The sequence below is a fragment of the Protopterus annectens genome, chromosome 4.part0 (assembly GCF_019279795.1).
Source record: "Protopterus annectens isolate FY-2018-M chromosome 4.part0, PAN1.0, whole genome shotgun sequence".
NCBI classification, from domain to species: Eukaryota; Metazoa; Chordata; order Ceratodontiformes; family Protopteridae; genus Protopterus; species Protopterus annectens.
This window is the reverse complement of record NC_056733.1, coordinates 544,098,971-544,117,305: the sequence shown is the minus strand read 5'-3', so window position 1 is coordinate 544,117,305 and position 18,335 is coordinate 544,098,971. Positions and strand designations below refer to the sequence as shown.

Sequence of the window (18,335 nt, the reverse complement as noted above, 5' to 3'; positions counted from 1 at the left end):
CTCGAGAGGGTAATGGAAAACCATGTCTGAAGCTGAAAGCAGCAAATGAGATCTGGGTAATCTACCCTGAGCATTATGGGTAAGGGATGTGCTCAAGAATATCTGGAATCCATGAGTGGCCAAGTCAGTTCAGAGGGATCAGATCTGAACGCACATGTTAATGACAAAATGTAGATCGACAACTTCAGATCATACATTAAAACAAAATATAACAAAAATTAACTAAATAAACTGATTAAATAAAGCTTCATTTCCTTTTCTTTAGCTCACATTTGATATTAAGATGTCCATTTAAACCAGGGAATCATCCTACATGTGGTCTAACCTGCCATGCAAGTTTCCTACCTACATTCCATAAAGAAATCAATGTCTTCACCTCTTGAATAAGGGTAAAGATGTTCAATAACTAAAAACTCAAATTTCCTAAAGTTGCCAAGATTCATACTGTGCTTAGCTAAAGCACTGGTCAAACACTTTTTCCCTAACAGATAGTCGATATTCGTAAATACTTTCCACTAAGGTTCTCATAGTTTTAGCTAAGCGGAATACATTATAGGCTGAGCACTTAGCCAAGTAAACCACATTAACTGTTTTCATATATAAATGCATATTGATTTAACACATTTCACACTGGTCATCTTAAAATACAGAGAAGGAAAATATAAACTTACATTGTGTACAATAAAAACAGGGAAAAGTTCCCTTTTTATTGAAACACAGCTGCAGAATCTTACCCAAGTTTACCATTAAACATTTCAGATTAGATTCAAGATTTTTTTGGTCAGTGAAAACTGTTTATCAAAATTGAAGTCCTTTGCATTAGTTTAGCTTATACTGCATGAAGCCAACAGCCCATGTGATCTAATACTTCCTGTGACTTGCATGTCAACACAAGGCATGATGTTTTCCCAGCTAACAAGAAAAAAAAAAGATTCAAAGTGGACCCCACTGTCAGGACAACATGAACCAGATGGGTTTAACAAGGGTAAGGATGACGACATAAGTATAGAAATGTGGATAGCCCAAGTAATCATCACTTTGGATGCTCTTGGAGTTGCAGTTTAAACCCTGTTGCCACTGTTTTAATCAATCACGTTGAAATGCACATTAATTACACGTCTTACAAATACTAAGGTATAAAATGAAGACCAGTAGCCTATTCTAGAGACTGTCTGAGTGTTGCAGCTAACTAGTCACAATGTAGCCACTCCTGCATTACCTTCTCTCCTTCCCTGTGTCACGCATGACCCCCTTTACAACAATGATTCAAATATGATGTTCTGGGGCCCTTATCATCTACCTGTAAAGCAACATTTCCTTGCACCTGTCATTAACCAGCCCATTTTAAACTATCTCAAAGATGGGGTAACTATAACCCTCTGCTATTGCAGAACTCAATGATGAAGCCGTGGTTGTGCAGCGGTAGCATTGTTGCCTCACAGCAAGAGGTTCTCCTGTTCGATTCCCGGCTGGAGTGCCTTCTGTGGGGAGTCTGCATGTCCTCCCTGTGGTCAAGTGGCGTTCGAAAGACATGCGTGAATGAGCGTGCCTTCGTTGAAGGTTGGGCGTCAGGCTGGCAACTCGGCACCATAAAAATCTACTGCCAATCATTAGCGGACCGGAGTTCCGCTGTGGCGACCCCTAACCTGGAAAAGCCAGAAAGACAAACATTGCAGAATTCAATGATGTCTAAAAGCCAACTATACTTAGGATTAAGAACTCACACAATTAAGAAAGTGATTAGCCTCAGTCTGACTGTTCTTGTTCTATCAGTCCTAGAGTCTGTCCAACAATGACGGAGTGCAAGTCTAGAGTTCAACACTAAGCACAACAAGCATACTATCATTGTCGAGCTAAAGTGAAGCAAAGCTACTGAGACCAGATCCTATAAATAATGTACCATTACACATTTAAATCTGGGAGTACCGCTGGAGCATAATTCAGAAGCAAAGCATTTACATAGTTCAAAATGCAACTCTGCCACCTTCTAGCAGACTGCAGCAACAAAAGCAGGTAAAGTTCTCTCAATACCTTTCAAAGTTCTATTTTTACTTTACAGAAAACTTCAAATTTGTTTGTTTGTGTCTTTCGGCTTTTCCCGGTCAGGGGTCGCCACAGCGGAACTCTGGTCCGCTAATGATTGGTAGTGGATTTTTACGTACCGGGTTACCAGCCCTGACGCACAACCTCCAACAAAGGCACCATTCATGTATGCCTCCACACAGAAGACGCTCTAGCTGAGAATCGAATGGGACAATGTCTGGCTATGAGGCGACAACGCTACCGCAGCACCACCACCGCAGTATACAGAAAACTTCAAATAAGTATCATAAAATGGTGAACCCATGTGTCAGTCCTCTCTGGTATGTGCGCTTCAAACTGCTGATGCATGTACATGTACCTCATGAGTAACATTTCTCATTTTGAAGCTAAAAAAGTCTATGACACACACTGTTCCACACTGAAAGGTTTTGACAGACAGTTCCGTTTTATTTTTATTTTTTATTTTTTTTTAACTATTATAGGTTCATAGGTAGGTACTAGGCAATCGGCCCACGGGCCTATGTAAGCCTAGCCAGCAAGGTTCCACAGCTTACGCCACCCAAGAAAGTTATTTTCCTGTGCCACTATCCAGCAGAGACACAGAAGTGATTCCCCGGGGTGTATTTCCTATTTCCCATCCACTCATCAAGATTTTTCTTGAAGAGTGCTAATGAAGAACTTTGCTTGACATAGATGGGTAGCTTGTTCCAGAGTATAGGAAGTCTCTGGGACAGGAATCTATCCCTCCAGCGTGTCCTGTTTATTGTGGTGACAACGTTTAGGTCCCTAGAGCGTGTAGCTCGGAGGAATTGGAATTTCTTTAGGTGTAGCATGTCCAACAGCTCTGGGTTTGACATAGCTTTATATGTTAGACAGAGATCACCTCGGAGTAGGTGATATGCTACGGAGTAAAGCTGGAATTTTTTGAGGCGGTCAGTGTAGGGCATTTGTTTGAGGCCAGTAATCCTCTTTGTGAGGTACTTCTGTGGCCTTTCCAGCTGCTGCAGATGTCTTGTGAGGTACATTCCAAAAGGGGCGTTGTACTCTATAATGGGTCTGAGTGAGGAGTAGAGGGGAACAATGACCTCTTTTTTCCTGGATGAGAACCCTTTTATGATGAGGTGTGCCACGTAGAAGGACTTCCTGACTACTGTGGCGATGTGACTATCAAAGGAGAGACTACTGTCCACCTGGGTCCCAAGGTCTTTTATCATGCATTTGGTGTTAAGTAGATTGCTGCCTATGTGGCAGTTCATAGGTACAGAGTTTTTACCAAAGGGGATGACAGTGCACTTTTTGGCATTGAGTTTGAGGCCATGGCTCTGACACCAGGCATCTGTCTCAGTGAGACCCTTCTTGTAGGATGTCCACATCATTTGGGGACTTGACTATGGCTCCTAGTTTGCAGTCATCTGCGAACTTCGTTAACCAGAGGCCTTCTGTATTAGCCTGTACCTTCAGGCTTTCTATGATAAATAATACTGAATCACTTTATACTTGTAAGAAGTCCTTTTGATGAATTAAAGTAGCACACTTTACCCATGCTGCAAGCTTCCTAGCAGTTATCAAGTGTTCCACATTTTGCCAGTTTGTTCTACAGCAGTGTTCCATGATTTGGAGATGGAATTTTGAAAGCTATGCTGATGCACTTTTAACTCAGTTTAAGACGTGTTAAGCCTTTTCACTTCATGACTTCACTGTGCTCTTGTAATCAAGCATTAAAATCTTTTAAGTACACCACGGTGTGAGCTGGTACTCACACATTATACAAAGAAGTTCTTTAACTTTACAACTATATTTCACATCCCCTGAGCATCTCCTGGAACTCTCAGAAAGTGTACATGTTGGCTGTTCACTACAGCAACTCGCAATACTGAAAAGTAGATATTCAACGTATTTTGCAACCTAGAGGGTTCTGTTAACATATTCGCAAGACATGAACCAGACCAATCACTTAGTAGTTGATTACAAAGGTAAAAGTCAACTTCAGAAATCTGCATAAACTTAACATTTGAATTATGCATCTAAAGTAGCAAAAAGTAAGTTACTGGCCACACTTACACTACCCTCTCTAACGACAACTGCCAAATAAGACAGCTTAGAAATGCCTCAACCTATAAGAATATGCAAAAAAAATTACAGCCAAACAGGGGGGTTCGAATGGAGAGATGAAAAGTCAGCAAGCAAAGGAGAGTAGTAGTGGTGAAACTGAATTCATCCTCAAGTCTTGGTGAGTACCTTCACGAGGTGGACCCTGTTTTCATAAAATCTCACCAACAGACTGTATTTATATAGCAAATATCATGGACAGAAGTAGGACAAAAACCAAAAAAAGATAGCTAGGTGCAAAAGACAGAGGATAAAAAAGTGCCCAATACTGGTAAGCACACTGGTGCTAGGACTGGAAAAGATGACAGTGTAGAATCCTTAAAATATGGAAACATTCCTACAATGGGGCCAGAACAGGCACAGGGGGAGAATGCCCCCCCTGTTGTAGAAGAAAGCAGCAGTCCACAAAAACTGATAGGCCAAAGAAGAGCCATAAAGACGATAAAGTGGACAACTGAGGATAAGAAAGAAATTATGTATTGTTATTACTATGCAAAAAGCCCAGATTTCCAGACATAAGATATACAAAATGATTAAGAGAGAAATTAGAGGAAAGAAAAATACTTCCGGAAGAAAAATTGTCAGAGGCTTTAAATGAAAATTTGTGTTCATTAATACAACAGATTTGTGATAAACGGTATATAGATCAAGAAACCTTGATCTGTTTGGAAAAAATAAATATCTGAGGAAATGCGAAAATATAAACAAAACCAAGAGATATTTGAAAAGTATAAAAGAGATATGGACATGGGAAAGAGAGAGATTTCATATACTGCAATACTTATGCAAAGGCGAAAGCCAAATTAATCAATGTAAAGAAGGCAGCCCCCAAAGATATCTGAAGAGAAATACAGGCAAAGGCATCCAGAAAAATTCACAATAAAAAATATAACAAAGATGGAACGTAGAAAAGAAGATCAGTAATGTAGAAGTTAAAAAATAAAAGTTGAAGTTATGGAGTGCCTGCGAAGTGAAGGATTTGATGTAGAAGGTCTAATTAGAAGTTATGTACTCACCATAACGTTCCATCTGAGTAGGTAGTTTCATTTGTCTGCAACCTGTGGGTCTTGGATCCGATATCGGATCCGAGCCGGCAACTTGTTTCAAGCTAATGGATCCGAGCTCCTAGCTCCTCCCTTCACCCATAATCCCCTGCTAACCCTCAATGACCTCAGATCGTGTTTGCCCCTCAATATATACCCAACAAAATGGTATCCAACTACCAGTAGATCCGAAGAAGGCTAGGGGGAAGGAGGGGGGATGGTTGCAGACAAATGAAACTACCTACTCAGATGGAACGTTATGGTGAGTACATAACTTCTAAATCTGAAGTAGGAAGTTCATTTGTCAGCAACCTGTGGGACAGAGTCCCCAGCTACCTGCACCTTGGGTGGCCATCATGGAAGGATATTATGAAGCACCGCAGAGCCAAAGGATGCTCTCCCTCTAGAAAGCACATCTAGTTTGTAGTGGTTTGCAGAACAAATATCATCCAATGGAACTCTAGACTTGAAAGCCGCAGAGGTAGAAATGGAGCGGGTGTGGGTCTACCCGAGGCTTGATACGCCAATAGGATACATTGAGAAATCCAGCGTGATAAAGATACTTTTGAGATAGCTTTCCCCAAGTTCAATTTGGCAAATGAAACGAACAGCTGGTCGGATTGTCTATGGCCAGCTGTCCTATGAGTATAAAAGCGAAGCTGCCTATGAACATCTAATGAGTGCAGCTTGTACTCTCCCTTATTCTGATATTTAGGGAAGAAGACCGGTAAATTTATAGATTTATTTATGTTGGTTTCCGATGCTATTTTGGGAAGAAAAGAGGGACTGATCCTGAGGTACACTCTATCTGGGTGAAAGATCAGGTAAGGAGGCTTCACCGAGAGAGCTTGATGCTCCGACACTCTTTTTGCTGAAGTGATGGCTACAAGGAATGCTGTTTTCCATGACAAGAATTTGAGATCTACTGAAGCAGCGGGTTCAAAGGGTGGAGCAGTCAAGGCTTGAAGAACTAGTGTAAGATCCCAGGGTGGCACGGCTTCCTTTACAGGGGGTCTAAGTAAAAAGGTGCCCTTGAGAAAGGTTTTACACAATTTGGCCGACATCAAAGGCCCTGTATCATGTCCCACATGGTAATGTGATATGGCTGCCAATTGCACTTTGATAGTTGAACAACTAGCGCCTTCCTGAAAGAGTTCAGTTAGGAAGTCTAATATGGATGGAAGAGGAGCCATAAAGGGATCTGGATCATGATGCTCCGCCCAAATGGAAAAACGTTTCCATTTACTGCGATACACTTTCCTGGTGGAAGGCTTATGCGCTGCCACGAGGATAGTTTTGACTGGTGAAGAGATACCGGGAGTCCTAACTAGGAGTGGAACTGGAGCAACCAAGCTGTCAGTTTCAGATTGTCCAGGTTTGGGGTCGGTAAGTTCGACGGATGGGAGATGAGATCCGGAGTGGGATCTAGAATCCAAGGGTGATTCACAAGGTGAGACCACAGGTAAGGGAACCAAATTTGCCAAGGCCAGAATGGGGCAATGAGGATCATCCTGCTCCCCAACCGTGAGGCTTTCTGTAAGAGTTGTAGCATTAGTGGTAGAGGAGGATAGGCATAGAGTAGACCGGGTGGCCAAGCATGCACCAGAGCGTCTCTTGGAGTTTCCCCTGGAGGGGGGATTAGAGCGAAGAAATTGCCGCATTTGGTGTTTGATGGAGATGCAAAAAGATCGCAGCAGGGTTGCACCCATGTTGCGAATATCTGCTTTGCTACTAGTGGATTGAGAGACCACTCGTACGGGGTAAGAAGGGTGCGACTGAGCTTGTCCGCTAGGATGTTGGTCCTCCCCGGAATGTGGGTTGCAATCAGAAAGTGGTTGGAGGAGATCGCCCATTCCCACACTCTCATGGCTTCGCGGCATAGAGGGTAAGATCTGGTTCCCCCCTGTTTGTTGATGTACCAGACCACCGACATGTTGTCCGACTGAATTGTAATCATTCCTATGGGGAGGAGATCCTGAAGTGCTTGCAACGCAAACAGCACCGCTCTCATCTCCAGAACGTTGATGTGCAGGGAGGTCTCTGTATCATTCCACGTGCCTTGGACTGTCCTGCCCGAATAATGCCTCCCCCACCCGAGGCGAGAAGCGTCCGTGGTCACCGTGGCGAGAGGGGGAGAGGTGCAGAAGGGACGACCCGTATGGAGGTTCGAGGCTTGGAGCCACCATAGTAGCGCCCTCCTGCAAGCCTTGCTGATAGCAATGGGATGGTGGAGAGGAAGGGATAGAAAAGACCATTGCACTAGAAGAGTCCATTGCAGTACCCGCATGTTCAAAAGGGCGCATGGAAAGAGCGTAATCGCTGCCGCCATGGAGCCTAGTGCCCTCAGGACCAATTCCGCTGGTGAAGTCTCTGATTGGAGGATAGCCCGCACATGGAGTTGTAAGTTCCGGATTCTCTCAGGAGTTAGGAAGGCTCGCAACTCTCTGGTGTCTATTCTGGCACCTATGAATTCTATGACCTGCGTTGGAGCCAGAAGAGATTTGTCGACGTTGATAGTAATGCCTAACTGTGGGGCTAGACAGAGAAAGAAGTCTCTGGCTGAGCAAAGTAGATGCCTTGTTGGTGCGGTCAGGAGCCAGTCGTCCAGGTACGAAAAGACCTGTATTCCTTGGAGTCTCAGGTAGGCCACAATCACTGCTAATACCCTGGTGAACACCCTGGGGGCTGTGGTGAGGTCAAAGGGAAGGACCCTGAACTGGTAGTGACTGGCCCCCAGCCGGAAGCGAAGGAACCTCCTGGATCGTCTGTCCATTAAAATGTAGTAGTACGCATCCTTGAGGTCTATGGAGCACATCCAATCGTTCTCCCTTACAAGGGGGAGAATAGATTGAAGAGTGACCATTCGGAATTTTTCCTTGGTTACTGACAGGTTCAAGCAGGAAAGGTCTAGGATCGGTCTCAAGTCCCACGTCTTTTTTGGCACCAAAAAGAACCTGGAGTAGAACCCTAATCCGAGCTGGTCTTGGGGGACGGGCTGGATGGCTCTTTTTCTTAGTAGATGCTGAATTTCTGCAGCTGCGGCCTCCCTCTGATCGGGTGGTACATCGGGGAGGTTCTTGGATTTGGGGACATGGAGTAACGGTATTTTGTACCCTCTGGATATAATGCGAAGCACCCAGCGGTCTGTCGTGATGGACTCCCATGCTGCTAGGTGTTTCGAGAAGCGCCCCCCGACTGCCTCCAGAGTGGAGCAGCCGGTCAACCCCTCAGGGCTGCTGTGCGGGACATTCAGAGAAAGGTTCTCTGGACCCAAAGTTTCTCGGAGCCCCTCTGCTCCTGGGGCGGCATCCTCCCTGTCCTCCTCTGCCACGGAAGGACTGGTTGTCCGGAGCGGGTTGGGAATGTTGTGATTTTCGGAACCACATCTTCTTCTGACCCTTTTGGTTCCTCGAAAAGGACTGCTGGGGAGCAGAGAAGCGGACTCTGATGGCAGACAACGTCTTCCCGTCCTTCTTGCTCTGGACAAGTGTCTCGCAAACTGTTTTGCCAAACAGGGCAGAACCATCGAAAGGGGCATTCGCAAATGACGCTTTAAAGGGCTCCGCAAAGTCACAATGACGGAGCCAGGCCTGACGTCTCATGACTAGGCCTGCTCCGCTAGCCCTAGCGGCTCCCTCTGTGGCGTGGGACAATAGCCGCATAGAGGTGTTTGAAATTGATCTCAGAGTGGCCATTCGGGTGGAGTACAATTGCTTGTCATCCTCAGACATGGACTCAGGGGGGGATGCAGCGTATTCTTTGATAAGATCCCGCTGCATCCTGATGACATGTGCCATATAGTTCAGAGACCTTACCGAGAAGGTCGCTGAACTAAAAACTCGCTTCCCTAAGCGGTCCATCAAACGGTACTCTTTGCTCGGTGGATGGACTGAGGGGCTCTCCTGAGCCAATTCCCTCTTCATGGCTGCCGCCGTCAACATGGCATCTACGGGGGGCCCTTTACTCCAATGTGATCGGTCTGAGGGGGGGCTAAGTATTTTATCCGGGCGTTTCGGTATTGGCTCCATGGTGTCCGGATCCTTCCACGCCCTGGTGGTAATGAGGTCCACCAGGGGGTCAGCCGGAGGGGACACCCAAGAGGTAGACGGGCCTGCCTCGAATGCCTCCAGAAACACGGACTCGTCAGAGGAAGACTTGGGGGCAGACCACCTGCCTCTGATCCTCAGCATCTCCATGATGTCTCCAAAGGAGACATCCTCAGGGGGCGATCTTGGGGAGCCTTCCCTTTCCTCCAAGTCCGTGTCCTCGGTTAAGGACTCAGGGGAGTCCATGTGCCTCCTTTTGCACTTATGCTTGCGGGGCACTTCCTCGGGGGGGGGGGGGTGGCTGTCCAAGGAGGCCTCGCCAGCAACATCTTGTTCCAATGGAACCATCTGTGACATCGAAGCAGGCTGTCCCTTTGGCCGGGTGATGGAAGCCTGGCCCAGCAGAGAGGGAGTGCAGGGAGGAGCCAATACAAGGACCGGGGGTCCGGATGCTCTCAACAGAGCCATCTCCACAACATCGAAGGCCGAGGGAGAGCCACTCTCTATTGGATCTGAAAGTCGGCTCCCACTCGGATCCGATGAAGGGATCGGGGCCGGTGCCGAGACCATCGGATCCGAAGGACCAGTGTGCTCCGACCTGGACGGAGCCGAAGGCACACTGAATCCCCCGGATCCGAAGCTCGGGCCACGGCTCCGAGAGGTCGGATCCGACAGGCTCGAGGGCAGGGTTGGATCCGAAGTACCAAGTACTGTCGGCGCCGACCCACCCCCGGCTCCAACGCTGCTCAGCTCTGAACGCTCCAAACCCGGATAGCGGGTCGGAGAAGGAGCAATAGGATGGAAAAAGGGTGTCGAGCTCCCCCCCAGAGGGGGGGAGGCAAGAGCACTCCCATCTGCAGCTGGGCCTGGATGAACCTTCTCATCATCCGGTCCAAGTCTGCATTGGACATACTAAAAGTAGATCTCGAAGAGGTCACCGAGGCAGGCCTGGAATGCCGCCTCGATGACCTTGACGGAGATCGGGTCTCCTCCTCCTCGGGCCCCGGGGAGAAGCAAGGGGATCGGAGCCGAGGAGGAGGAGACCTAGAAGCAGTGGAGGGAGAAGCCCGCTAAGCTGGCGGGGCCGAAACGGAGGTCTCGGCCCGCCGCTTGTGGTGCTTCTCCCTCCATTTCTCCATCCTGGCCTCCCTGTCCTCTGACACTTTTGCGGGAGTTTGAGTCCCGGACGGAGGAAGGTGGGCAGGAGTGGCAGCAGCCACAGGCAGTGGTGGAGCCACGGGAGCAGCGGAGGCAGCGGAGGCCGAAGCCGAGTCTGGGGGTAAACGTCCCGCTAAGACCAGCTTCGACCTCCGCTCTTTCAGTGCCCTGGGGTTGAACGCTGCACATCTGGTACAGACTGAGGTAAGGTGTTCAACCCCAAGGCACCGAACGCACCGAGTGTGGCCATCAGCCGGGGAGAGCTTATGGCCACACTCGGTACATTTAGAAAAGATGGCTTTTGGGGCCTCAGCCATACTTAAAAGAAGATAACTACACAAACACACAGGCCCCAAAAAAAACACCACACACGCACACACTAACGACCAGCGAAGGGAGGGCAAAACTAATTAAAATAAATATACTAAAGGGTACCTAACACTTACACACTTTATTTTTAAATAAAAAGGAAAATTTAGACAGAAAAACACAGTTAGTTACTACTTAGCTGATGAGCTCAAGGGAATCCAGCTATCCACAAGCGCGGCAAACTAGATCTGAGGTCATGGAGGATTAGCAGGGGATTATGGGTGAAGGGAGGAGCTAGGAGCTCAGATCCATTAGCTTGAAACAAGTTGCCGGCTCGGATCCGATATCGGATCTAAGACCCACAGGTTGCTGACAAATGAACTTCCTACTTCAGATCACAGGTTACATCACAGCAGGATGGAGTGAGTCCCCAAAGCAGGGAGAAAAAGGAAAATCAGGAAACATCTGAAGAAGAAATATGGACTTGGGAAAGAAAAAGAGATTTAATATGGTGTAATATTTATGCAAAGGGGAAAGCAAAACTAACCAATACAAAAAGAGCAGCACCAAAGACTTTTGAAGAGAAATACAGGCAAAGGAATCCAGATATGGAAAACTTTACAATACAAAAAATTAGCAGACAAAGAGGGCAAGTAGAAAAGGAGATTAGTAACAGAGAAGTTAAAGAAATAGAAACTGAGGTTATGGAGTACCTGCAAAGTGAAGGAATTTAGTGTGAAAATCTAATTCAGAAAGCACCACAACAGGATAGAGTAATGGATATCCAGATTAAGGGGAAACCAGTGGAACAGGAAAGCAATTGGTCAGGTGCCATATGAATATAATTTGGAGACTTCCACAGGAAACCAGGCTAAATGCTCACTTGAAGCTAGACAGCAAGGGAAGGAACAGGAAACTGTGGAAACTCTGATGCAGTCAATGTTGAGGAGTGACAGGTCAGTGAGTTCCCATATGATACAGCAACGGACAGCACAGGTTGAAATTGATGAGAATGTGTCACAGGAAGATGCTATAGAACCTTCTATAGAATGCCTGCAAGAATTGGAAAACAATGGATGTGCCCACAGTTTGGGAGAAAATGAGCTAAGAGAAGAATTGCTTGATTTAATAGACATGGACAGAAATATCAAGATCAATAAAAGAAATACACTGCAGAAGGTTAATAAAAACCCCAAAAGTCAAAAGTCTGATAAAACAAATGAACAAAGTAATTAGGACTGTTCATAGAGATACATGCGATATAACAGAAGTAAACAGGATATATTACTGTGCAGCTAAATTAATAACTGATAAAGTTCTATCACAAGAACACAGGGCAATGAGAGAAAGGAAGGGGAGAAATCAAACACCATCATGGAAATATTGAATAGAGAAAATTATAAAGCAATTAAGACAAGAAGTGTCACTGTTACAAGACTATAGAAGAGGGAATAGATCAACAAAAATACTAAGAAATATAGATGTGATAAAAGTAATGTGCAATACTGGAACAGACCAGCATCTATCATGCACTATCGCAAATAGCAAATAAACTAAAAACTTCAGTACAAGCGGAAAAACTTAGAAGATACAAAGATAAATGTTGTTTGTGTTTCGGCTTTTTCCCGGTAAGGGGTCGCCACGGCGGAACTCTGGTCCGCTAATGATTGTCAGTAGATTTTTACGAAACGCCGAGGTGCCAGCTCGACGCCCAACCTTCAGCAAAGACACGTCCATTTACGCACGCATGTCTTTCAAATGCTACCCAACCGCGGGGAGGACATGCAGACTCCACACAGAAGGCACTCCCAAATGGCAGAACCTCCTGCTGTGAGGTAACAACGCTACCGCCGTACCACCACGGCATAATATAAAGGAAAAATGCAAAATAAACAATTAATTGCTGACCCAAAAAGGTTTTACAGAGAACTGGGAAATAAGGTAAAAGGAATTGAAAGACCGCCATAAAAAGAAGAAACAGATACATTTTGGAGAAGTATCTATGAAGATCCTGTGGAACATAACAAAGATGCTAAATGTACAGAAATAAAAGAAAGAATAAGAAGTTTAAAGGTACAGGATATGAAACTGGATGAAGTAACAGCTAGAGAGATTGAAACAAAGTTAAAAAAGCCTCTAATTGGAAAATCCATGCCCAGATGCAGTACTTAACTTCTGGTTAAAAGTATTAACATCTTTGCAAGAAGATTTAGCCATGAGCAAGAACAATGTGCACCCAGAACAGACACCAACCTGGCTAACAACAGGAAAAACAATGCTTCTATTTAAGAGTGAACCTGCAAGCTAACCTAAAAATTATAGACCAATGACTTGCCTTCTGACGATGTATAAACTATACACGGGAATTGATGCCAACAGATTTTATAGTCATTTAGAAGAAAACTTAATTATGGCAGTAGAATAAAAGGGCAAAAAAGAAAGTCATAAGGAACAAAGGAACATTTGTTGTTAAATAAAGTTAATGGAGAACCGTAAAAACGGGAAGAATCTAAGTATGGCACAGATTGAATACAAAAAAGCATTTGATAGTATCCCTCATTCGTGGATAAAAGAGTGCTTAAAAATGTATAAGATACACCCCATACTGATCGAGTACATTACAGTGACCATGAAACAGTGGCAGACCACTTTGCAATCAGGCCATGATAAAGGACAAATTGTTATCCCAGGGATAAAAATTAAAAGGGATATTCCAGGGTGACTCTTTGTCACCATTATTATTCTGCCTTGCCCTTAATCCACTACGATGTTTACTCAACAGCTTAGGCCATGGCTATAATCTGGCTCCTAGAAAACAAAGTATAAAGACTTCTCACCTTCTCGGTCGATGATTTAAAACTGTACAGCTCATCAGATGGGGAACTGAAAGCATAACTGCAAGTTGTCAAAACATTTTCAGATGATATAAGAATGTCATTTGGTCTTGATAAATGTACAAAAGCAACCTTCAAAGCAGGAAAACTGCAACGCCAGGAAAACATCAGTTTGGGACAAGACTGTGAAATATAAGAACTTGAGCAAGGAGGACTGTGTAAATATTTGGGAATTGATGAAGTATCTACAACAAAACATGAACAAATGCGAATAAAACTTAGTAAGGAATACTTCAGAAGAAACTTAATCCTGAAGACAGCAGTGACATATAGGAACAAAATCCAAACTATAAACCAATTTGCTCTTCCTGTCCTTACAGTTTTGGAGTAATTGACTGGCCCCAAAATATGTTGGATAGATTAGATAGAAAAACCAAGAAGGATGCTTCATGCTCACCAAATGATTTATAAAAATCAGTGCATACCAAGATTATATATTCCCTGTTCCAAAGGAGGGATGGGCCTCCTTGAAATTGATTATATGTATAGATCTGCAATCGTGGGACTCCACACATCGGCTGACCTCACAAGACCCAAACATAGTGAAAGTTTTGAAACACGAGGAGAATAAATCTAAAATGACTTTGCTGCTTAATCTAGCAGAAGCTTATCGGCATCAAGCAGGAATGGAAATCAAATCAGAAGTAGATAAAAAAATCAGGCAGCAACTGAATGTGCCAAAAAACAAAAGAAAGAATATAAGGTGAAGGATCAGATGAGAAGGCAAGAAATGTAGAAAAAGCATAAATATACCTGCAAGTATAGAAAACTTCTGGAAGAACCTCATGTTGATCAGGAACGAACACAGGAATAGTTAAAGAGAGGTGAATACAAACCAAGAGATGAAAGGTTAATACTGGCGGCCCAAGATAGTGGGCTGCGTCCACGTTGGTTTATAAAATCCATTGAACATGTGGGAGAAACAGACAAATGTAGGTTTTGTAAAACTAAATTGGAAACAGTTGCACACCTCATTGCTAGTTGCGACATACTAATGGCAGAAGGACTGTATTCTAAAAGGCATAATAATGTGGCAAGACTGTTGCACTGGGGATTGTGGAAACATTATGGTACTGAAGTGGTTCAAAATCACTGAAAACATGAGCCACAAAGCATCATAGAAAATGAAAAAGTCAACATCACATGGGATCATCCATTACCAACAGTTCAAAAGACAGATGCTAGAAAACCGTATACAGTGGTTCAAGAAAAGAAGACAAGAGTAGCACTGATCACTGAAATTGCCACACTCAGTGACTACAGTGCCTTGTGTACAGAGAGGACACAAAGTCATAAAATATCAGGATCTGCAGGCAGAAACGAGAGCAATGTGGAAGAAAGATACACAGCCATTTCCAATAGTAGTAGGAGCAACTGGTCTTATAAAAAAAAAATTTACAATCGTATTTAGATATTTTACCAATGCATGTAACTCCACACGAACTGCAGGAGGAGTCATTACGGGGCACATTGCAGGCACTGGGAAGAACACTACTGGTTGACATCAAAGATTGAAACAATACTAATTTCATGAACTTCAATCGTACTTTGACTTCATGGTATTAGAAACCCAAAAGACTCGGAGAAATTTAAAAAAAGTGTCAAACACTATACAATACAATGTTATCAGATGTTTCTATCCATCCACATAAAAGCAAAAAGCAATGTCTCACTAAGAAGCATGCCTTCCATGATGGTAACTAAAACCCTCAGTTATTTATATCAACCACCACCTTCTACAGCACAAAGTGTTCATGCTCCTACTGACAAGTTTCTCCTACTGCAACTCCCACCCCCTAACACCAATAAGTTTGCCTACTCATTGCACCATGATACTCAAAAATGAAAAACTCATGAATTAACAATGGAGTATGAATTATCAGATAGGCAGTGGCATATAAAATGAGACATAGCTAATCAAAAGCATCTCAGCAGGTTCAGGTAAAAAAAAAAAATACAGGATTTACATACATACCGGCAATAATTTGTCTTCTTAGTGTATTGGGGCCTACTATTTTGTTATCTTTGAACATTAAATTTTAAACACAACTTATTTTTCTTTGAAAGAAAAAAAAAAACTTAATTTATTTCCTTACTCAAGTTATTTAATTTTTTTGTTCAAGCTATTATAAAAGGTTGTAAAAAGCTTTAAATGCACCTCAAAACATCTACATCCCTATGACGTCTAAGGGACTAGCAGCCCCCCAAACCCACAACTTAATTCAGTTACTTCTGCCATAATGATTACAATGGAACCTTGGCAGGTTAGGGTGTGTTATAAGGTTCACAAGTTTTTACTATTTTACTAGGCTAACAACTACTAGGGCTCTTACAAGACTAGCCCTAAACCATTTGGACCCCAGAGTATCATGGGCGTCTATATGGGGGGGGGGGGGGGTTATACAAGTAGGTAACTAACTAAAGATATGTAAGGGGGGGAGTGTTAGTTAAGATAAAACTTTTCTTACTGACAGCCTCTGTCAATAACGGACATGGGGGCCACACCAGGGATAAATTTACAATTTCTCATTCAGTTGTTAAGGTTTTGTTTGAATACAATCAGGAATGAACTCTATTTTATGTGGATGGGAGCCTATTCCATAGTGTGGAGATCCCACATCTGCCCCTCCAGTACATTCTGTTTATGTCATAAGAAAAGTTCAGTTCCCTGGATCTAGAGTTTCTGGTGAAGTTTGTTTAACATATGTGCAACAGATCAGGACTGGGTCTAGGGAAACCCAGTAAACCAGGCAAAAATCCCATCTCAGCAGCCTGTAGGAGACAGAATACAGTGACAGAGCCTTTAGGCGATCAGTACAGGACAATGTATTAATGCCCAGAATTCTCCTGGTAAGAACCCTTTGCAGATGTTCCAACTGTTGCAAATGTCTCAAATTTTCTTGGACCTGGATGCCATATCTTACCTATGACTTGAGTGACATAGAATGATTTTATTATCTTAGCTACATGTTGATCAAAGGCCAGATTGTTGTCTACATATGTTCCCAGATCCACTACTGCTGGGTAGAATCTTAGGGATGCTTCATCGATGGAGTAATTAACTTGGGTTGACATTTTCTCAAAGGAATAAAAAAAAAACAAAGCCAAACGAGCTAAGAACAAACCACTGCAAAAACGACTGGTGATGTGAAAGCAAATGTGCTCAATAATATAAGAGAGCGGCTGTATAACAAGCTGAATAATCAGCAAGTTGAGTATAAAAGTTAACTATTCTTTATTCAAAACAAAAAAACGTTCTTGCAATGGTATTTTCTCAAAGGACATTATAAACATTGTGTTTTAGGCTATGGCTTTGACACCAGTTACATGTCTGTGTTAAACCCTTTTGCAAGATGTTGGTGTCTTCAGGGAATATATACTAGCTCCCAATTTACAGTCATCTGTGAACTTGGTGAGCCAGAGGCCTTGAACATTAGCCTTGACTTCCAAGAAGTAGATGACAAACAGGAGCAGGCCAAGCTAGGAGCCCTGGGGTACTCTGCTGGTGACTGGTCTCTTGGTGGAGGTGGTTTCACTGACCCTGACTTTTTGGGTCCTATCTGTGAGCCAATCCAGCAAATTAGGTAGGGATTAATTAATAGCTCAGATAACTCGTCAACAATGCCAGAGTGGGACATTGGAACTAATACCTTGGCTAGGTCAAAATAAGCAGGATGCACTGTTTTACCACCATCTATTCCCTTGGTGACCCTCTCAAAGATACTAATCAGATTAAGCAGGCATGACTTTCAATAACAAAGCCAAACTGGGATTGGTCCAGTGTCTGCAAGTTGCCAATGTGTTTATCATTGCCATGATAATTCGTTCTATGACATTGTATATTAGACTTGTTACCCTGAGTGGACTGTAATTCCCTTGATCGGTTGATGGTCCACCCTTATGGAGGGGAATGACTGTTGGGGTCCACCATTAACTTGTGTGTTTCTGACTATTTAACAGGCAACCAGGGATGCTGTTAGGACCCTGAGAGGAAATATTCTTGACTATAGTGAGTGTTGACAGCACCTGATCCATGCTAAAAGTTGGGGAAAGTACGTTGGAGGGGATTTCACCTGGTGGAGTTGGGAGGGAGTTGGGGGTGACTTCTGAGCTAAATTTATCAGCCAGTAGATTTGCTATGTCACCCTGATCAGTGAAGGTAGTACCATGCACCAACAATTCAGCACACTTTTGTGGGTTGCCTTAAAGGTTCTGGATTTAGCTGAGGAAGGCCTTGTGATTGTCCTTAGCCTGCAAGGTTATCCTGACCTCACAGTTGGCCTTGCTGGACTTAATTAGACCTCTTAGTTTCTTGTTTAGTTGTAAAAGAAAGCACTTGTCTTTAAGGGAGTGGCCCTTGCTGATTTTGGCCATGAGTTTTCTTACTTTATTATATACCCTATTTATGTCAGGATTCCACCAGCGGGGTTTGTTATTAGTGTTGGTTTTGGGTTTATTTCTGGTAGGTACAGCACTATCTATGCAGCAACCATTCATGTGTTTGTACAGGGACTCTGTGAATAACTCTGCATAAGAAGCTGTGGTCTCAGGGTTAGAGACAGTCTTAAATTTTGACAAACTGTCACTTTGGATTTAGTTCACCTTAGAATAGTTCCTAACTATGACTAGTTTAGCTGGGTTTTCTGGGTTGAATTTTACTTCAAAGGAGACAGCTTTGTGATCCAACCTCACTAGTGAGGATTTGACATGGGGGGTGGTGCAACACACTCCCA

At 43.8% G+C, this 18,335-nt stretch overlaps 1 protein-coding gene across 3 annotated transcripts in view; it reads right to left on the bottom strand.

The window, feature by feature from the left end:
* The window catches only part of HPS4 (HPS4 biogenesis of lysosomal organelles complex 3 subunit 2), a 1,290,848-nt gene that overhangs the window by 127,832 nt on the left and 1,144,681 nt on the right, over nt 1-18,335 (bottom strand). The window lies entirely within an intron of this gene.